Raw genomic sequence first — 6,425 nt, forward strand, 5'->3', positions numbered from 1 at the left:
ATTCCTGTGAAACAAATATCAGAAAGTAAGTGTCACAAAGCCAGGACTTTTGTTGGTATGTCATTTATCTCTTGCTGTGTACAAATTACCCCAAAGCTTAGCAGCTTAAAATAAACATACCTTATCTCACGACAGTTTCCGGGGTCAGAAATCACTGATTGCAGTTTGAATGGATGGTTCTGGCTCCGTGTCACACTCTCCTAAGTAGTCACGATAGAGTCGAGATGATGACGGAGGCTGCCGACCCCTTCGAGGCTCTGCTTTGACTCGAGGCTCTGCTTCCAAGATGGTGCACTCACATGGCTTCTTGGCTGGAGGCCTCAGTTCCTCACCATGTGGATCTTTCCAGAATGCTGCTTGAATGTTCTCAGGAACTGGCAGCTGGCTTCCAGAGCGAAAGAATAGGAAGGAGAGGGCAATTTGTTCTATGACTACTCTTGGATGTCACCCGCTGTCATTTGCATAACATTCTACTCCTTAGAAACAAGTCACTAGGTCCAGCCTACACTCAGAGGGAGAGGAAATAATAGCCTCTGCCTTTGGAAGGGGGTAGTGTCAAAGAATTTGTGGATATATTTTAAAACCACTACTGGTCTTTTCAGTTCGATGTTACGTTTCTAGCATCCAGATGTGCTTGGCTCGCATAGTGGGTACCTAATCAGAACTGCTTCCAGGTTATTAGGCCTCGAAGGTTTTACAATTTGGGGGCTTTCCTTAAGAAAAATAATACAAGATAAATTATGAAAGTAAATATTTATATAGAATAAAAGAAAAAATACTATGAGTTATACAATTTTAAAAGCTGAAAAATATCACAAACATCAAAAAATCCCCCCAAATAACATCTTTTTTATAAAATTAACTAACTACCTGACTTTTCCTATAATACACTTTTACTATATATTTTGGCCACGTACTTTATGATGGCCTGTTAATATGACAATGATTTTGGATTACCATTTTCTCTAGAGAGTCTCCTAGAAAGAGAATTCGGTCTCTCTGCCATGAGGATGGATAAATAAGTTTATTACTGTCAATTTAGAAAAGTTTCTTTTGACTCTACTACTCATTAGGAGGTGTAAATTTTTAGTATTGTGTCAAATTTGGGAAAACATCTGTCAAATTTTTTTCATACAGGACCTCTAAGATTTCAGGCAATTCAAGTTTTCTTGGACGGCGATGAACCGTAAATATGCTGTGAACGATGACACCCATCAGCCATATGGGTGTTGCTTTCCTCTTTGTAAAGATGAAGCGTGCGTTTTATGTAATTTTTACCAATGCCAACACTTGAGCAAGAACATTACTTCTCTTTCCTGGGCAGTCATCTTATTTACTCCTCCTCATTGATCAGATTAGATTAATCGTAATGGTTAATTTTATGTGTCCACTTGACTAAATCACGGTTGACCAGAAATTGGTTAGATGTTATTTCTGGTTGTGTCTGTGAGGACGTTTCCCAATGAGATTCACGTTGGAATCAGCGGACTCTGATCCCTGGTGTGAGTGGGCTCTGTCCTGTCTGTCGAGGGCCTAAATAGAACAAAAAGGCAGAGGAAGGTAGAACCTGGCCCTTCCTGCTTGACTGAGCTAGAACACGGACCTTTTCCTGCCCTCTGCGCTCCTGGTTCTCAAACCTTTGAACTTAGACTGAATGAATGACACCCCAGGGTCTCCCTGCAGCTTACAGATGGTAGATCGTGGAACTCGTCGGCATCCATAATTGCACGAACCAATTCCCTTACAATAAATCTCTTTCCATACATAAACATCCTATTCATTCTATTTTTTCTAGGGAATCCTGATTAATATGATGATTACATAACTCAGTTCCTTGGTCATTACTTTCATTCAAAATTCTTTTTTACTTTTATTGGTATGATCTGTGCTGTATTTCAACAGAGAACTCACTGTTGTCCCAAGATCAAGATGCATCAAATGTATGTAGTTACCTGATACATTGGAAATGCACTAAATGTGAACAGCCTGTGTGTCTTCACACATAGACTTGCTATTTGTGGGATCGTCACACTGAGATTTAAGTTTCAGTGTCCATACATGCCATTTTATTAGACCTTTAACATACTCTTCTGTTTACTTATTGTGTATGGCTGCTTTTGTTGTCATACAGTGTCAGACTTGAGTAAATTGTGACAGAGACCACATGGCCTACAAAGCCTGAAATATTTACCGTTGGACACTTTACAGAAAATCTGTCGACCAACCACTGTCCTGAAGCAATGGGTAAGGTACCCTTTCGGCTTCACTGAAGCAATGACCATTTTTCAGTCCCTAAACACACACTGAGCTGCATCTCTTCGAGACCATTCTCCCTGCTGTTCTTTCTGTGCAGGCCATTTTTCTCTTTCCCAGCCATATTTTTGTCTGATCATATTTATCCTTGAGACAATCTCACCTAACTAGAGAAGGCGTCTCTGGCCACTTGTCTCAAACGAGTCCAGGTCTTCTCTATTATTTTTAACCGTTATTTCCTGTTCTTTTCAATCATGGCCCAGCCCATGGTTTGAAACGATTGATTCGTCTTCTTATTCAAAGCTGCTGCCCCTTTTACTTTGTAAATTTCCTGTCAAGAAAGACTCAGCATGTCTCCCTCTGAGCATGGTGGGTTAAGAGTGTGAGCTCTGAAACCAGACGGCGTAGGCCCAGATCCCAGCTGTGTCCCTTACAAATTGTGGAAGCTTGGGTAGGTCACTTAGCCTCTTGGCTCCTCACTTTTCTCATCTGTAAAATGGGGACAGTCATAGTAACCAGCACATTAAGTTTTGAGGATTCAAGAAGTCGGTGTAGATAAAACACTAAGAACAGCATCTGGTCTCTGGTAATGAATGATTGATCAAGGTTAGTTATTAACACTCAATATCGTATCTGCAAGGTCTTACTCAAAAGAGCATAACTAGTATCTCTTTAAGCGAACACGTGTTTTTGGAATGAAGCACTTTGTGGAATGAAAGCTTTATCTAGTGCTGAATAAGTTATACCTCTTATTCTTTAAACATATACTGCTTCATTTAAATATCATGAGACCCAAGTTTCATTTAGTGCATGAAAGGCTATAATTGACCTTGATTTACATAACAAAGTCAAATCAGTAAGGCAAGAATTTGAAGCATTTTTTAAAAATTAAATTTGCTTTCCTCCCTATTTTAGTATCTGTATTGGTAGGCGCATGGCCAGATTAAGACCTATAAATATTATGGGGCCTACATCAGGCAGCTATTGTCATAATAATGCCATGTAACAAATCGCCCAAACTCAGTGGCTTAAAACAGTAATTATTTAATCTCATGGAAGCATCTGCACATTGGCTGGTTTTCAGATGGTCTAGACTGTGTTGGGCTGGGCTTCAAGTTGTGGGTTGTGCCCAGGTCCATTCTAGGTGTCTTTCATCCTCCTTGGATGAGCAGGCATGTGCTTCTCACAGAAATATCGAAAGGGCAGAAGAGCAAGACCTGCCGTGCAAACACATTTCAAAGCTCGGCTTGCACGCTGCTTGCCAGCAGCCTCTTAGCCATCAAAGGCACGTGACCAGGTCCAGCATCAGTCGAGATGGGGAGTGTATTCCACCCAAAGTAGGAGCAGGGGAGGAGTATTTTCTGAACTATAATACACACTATCTCAGGGTCTGTACCCAATTAAAAAAATAAAATCAAAAGCAAACTAAAATGAAATATCTTTTTTTTTTTTTAAAGACACAGAAACATATGTGTACGTTGAAATTAAAAATAACTCTTCTGAATTTCCTGGTTGGTTTCTTTGGTAGGCAAGAAGGGGTTGTGGGAATGTCCCTGCTTTTCTGGTACTTCCAGTGTGTGTCTAGTTTTCATATTGGGCAAGCCAGCTCTGATGACTAATCTTTTTTGTATCCTAGTGCCTGGCACCCAGTAGGTATTTGATAAAGTTTATTGAACGGGATTGTTGAATTCTATAAATGTACTGTAATTGCATCAATGCATGATAGCTTAATTTGCTTGACACAAATTCAGGAACATTGTAGGTACTGCATGTTTTTGACATCAAAGCTTCCAAACTCGTTATGGGGTGTGGAGGTGCACACAGCATCTAACACTGACCTGCATACCTTGGAGGCCTCCAAGCAAGTCACTGCCCCTGGGTTTTCTGTTTGTCTCTCTGTCTCTCCCGCAATGCACATTAAATCATCTTCTCATCTGCTGTTGTTCAAGAGAAATACACGCCTGGAAAATAGTCAACAGCGAGGAGAATGAAGACGAGTAAATAAACAGTTTAAGGAATATAAGAGAAAATGTGAATTGAAGCCAGGTCTCAGAACTTCACATTTTCCTTTCATCCACTGTTTATTCAGTAACACACAAATACAACTTGCATAGATGATCTTATATATCTTTGGTTTATAAATATCTACAGTGTATATGTATTTATAGATAAAGAGGGAGACGATCAAGACTGAGTAAACATGTTCTGACATAGAGTCACTTTGCAAATACTATAAAGTTCACATTCTATCAATGTTAGTTTTTCCTGACCCGGAAGTCACACGGCATTCTGAATTTTAATAATAACTACCTTTTAATCGAGAACCTGACATACGCCACACATTGGGTTAGATGTGAGATGTATTTCTTTATCTCTCTCTCTCTCTCCATACATATTGTTACTAACCTATATAAACAGTACTGCCATGTTACAGTGCATCCTCAATTTACGGAAGGGAATACAGAGACTCAGTAAGTAGCTTGAGGCTATACTTGAACCCTAACATGCCTCACTAGAAAATAGGGCTGTCTTCAAAGTGGTACCCACCTGCTTCCAGAGAGGGCCAACTGAAGACAAGCAAGGTGGGCACGCAGACGTCCATGTGCCTGTCACATCTTCTTTATTTGTTGCACCAGGATTAATAGAACAGAACCTCTCATCTGGGAAGCCACCTCGGGGACACCCTACAAATATTTGTTATACACCTCCATTCTGTTTTCCTTTCCTTTTTTAGTGCAGAGCATCTTTTATTAGATGACTAGAACAGGTGCGGTAAGCGTGTCGCCCAGATCATCAGGTACCTCTGGTGGAAAACGTTCACTCTCGAGGCCACTGGTAAAATCCAGAGATGAAATCTTACCAGCTGGTGATAAAGCTTCAAGTAGCCTCCACTGTGAGAAGGGCTTAATTATGTATGATTTTTCGAGCAGTATCTGTAGATGACACAGATATGATGTCTCCTCTCTGGTGCACGCCTTGTATTGTCACCCTTATTGAATTGGGACTCTTAGTTCTCCTTGGCTGTGGATTAGGGCTTCAGAGCACTGTCCCTGCAAAGCTCCTTATTGCTCTCCTGGTTGAAATTCAAAGGGAAAAACAATCAGGTAACTGTGCAATGTCAAGGGAACAATTTGGTTTGAAAAGTCTTAAATAGCAACTTTAAAAAAAAAAAACAAAAAACTTTCCAGGGCATTTCTGCAGGTTTGGAAAAAAAAACAGTTTAGGAGTATCTGTGTTTAAGGGAAAAAACCAAACAAACAGGAGGGTTTCTGCCTTTCCCGTTAAGAGCAATCTTTAAAAGGCATCCAAAAAAAAAAGAAAAGTTGGCTCCGTTTTCTGAATTACTAGTTGGGAGAACAAAAGAAGCAAGGGAAAGTTTGACTTGACTTCCTCTGCAATTTGTTTATATCAGCCGAGCAGAAAGAATCTCAGGGCTTGGCTGGCCACTTCCTGAATGAAGAGAGAAGGAAGAAAAATGCTGGTGTGTGTGTCGAATTCATTGAGATGCGCAGTGATCAGTAAACACCACTGGAGGAGCCCAGTGGCCAAAGGAGGAACGTTTCTCAATTTAGCTGCAATGTGACAGGATAACAGCAAAGCCCCAGCGGGCCACAGTCGCCAGGTACTCCCCCATCCCCCTCCCAGTGGCCACAGAAAGGACAGCTCAGTGGCAGCACAGCCCTCTCCGGCTTGTTGCTATGGAGTCGGCTTCCTCCAAGACAATGTGTCAGTCAATCCAACACAAAGCCAGCAGTGGCAGCAATGGAATAACATTGAAATGATAAATATTTACTTGAAAATAATGTCCAAGTCAGCCGTAACTGAACCCGATAAGGTTCTGTTGACTTCTTTCCATAGTAGCCAGCAGAAGCAGCAGGACCAGCTAGACAACTTTTTTTTTTGTCGGGTATGTACTGAATCACTGGCAACAAACGTCAGGGATTTTAGAGGTGAAATTCTCTCTCTCACTGGGTTTTCCTGGGCAGAATTCCCAGATTCGTACTCACCCCCACCTTTAAAAAAAAAGGAAAAAAAAAAAAAAACCGGCTCTGAGCTCATTCGATTATCTCTGGTAGTTTCCTGCCACTTCGTCTTTGTAGGCTGGAGTGAGGCCTAAGGATTTAGACTGCTCTTTTCTTGGCGAAATCTCCCCCGTGTGGTTTTCCAGCTTG

At 41.0% G+C, this 6,425-nt stretch overlaps 1 long non-coding RNA gene across 1 annotated transcript; it reads right to left on the reverse strand.

Annotated features, from left to right (window-relative positions):
• Nucleotides 1-420: 420 nt before the first annotated feature.
• Nucleotides 421-6,165, reverse strand: LOC112471024. Its single transcript, XR_003043188.1, has 4 exons — nucleotides 6,047-6,165; nucleotides 4,801-5,326; nucleotides 4,092-4,214; nucleotides 421-713 (listed from the first exon to the last, which is right to left on the reverse strand). It is a non-coding gene; the product is annotated as an uncharacterized LOC112471024 (long non-coding RNA).
• Nucleotides 6,166-6,425: the final 260 nt, after the last annotated feature.

Source organism: Pteropus alecto, unplaced genomic scaffold (genome assembly GCF_000325575.1).
Source record: "Pteropus alecto unplaced genomic scaffold, ASM32557v1 scaffold45, whole genome shotgun sequence".
In the NCBI taxonomy this organism is placed as follows: domain Eukaryota; kingdom Metazoa; phylum Chordata; class Mammalia; order Chiroptera; family Pteropodidae; genus Pteropus; species Pteropus alecto.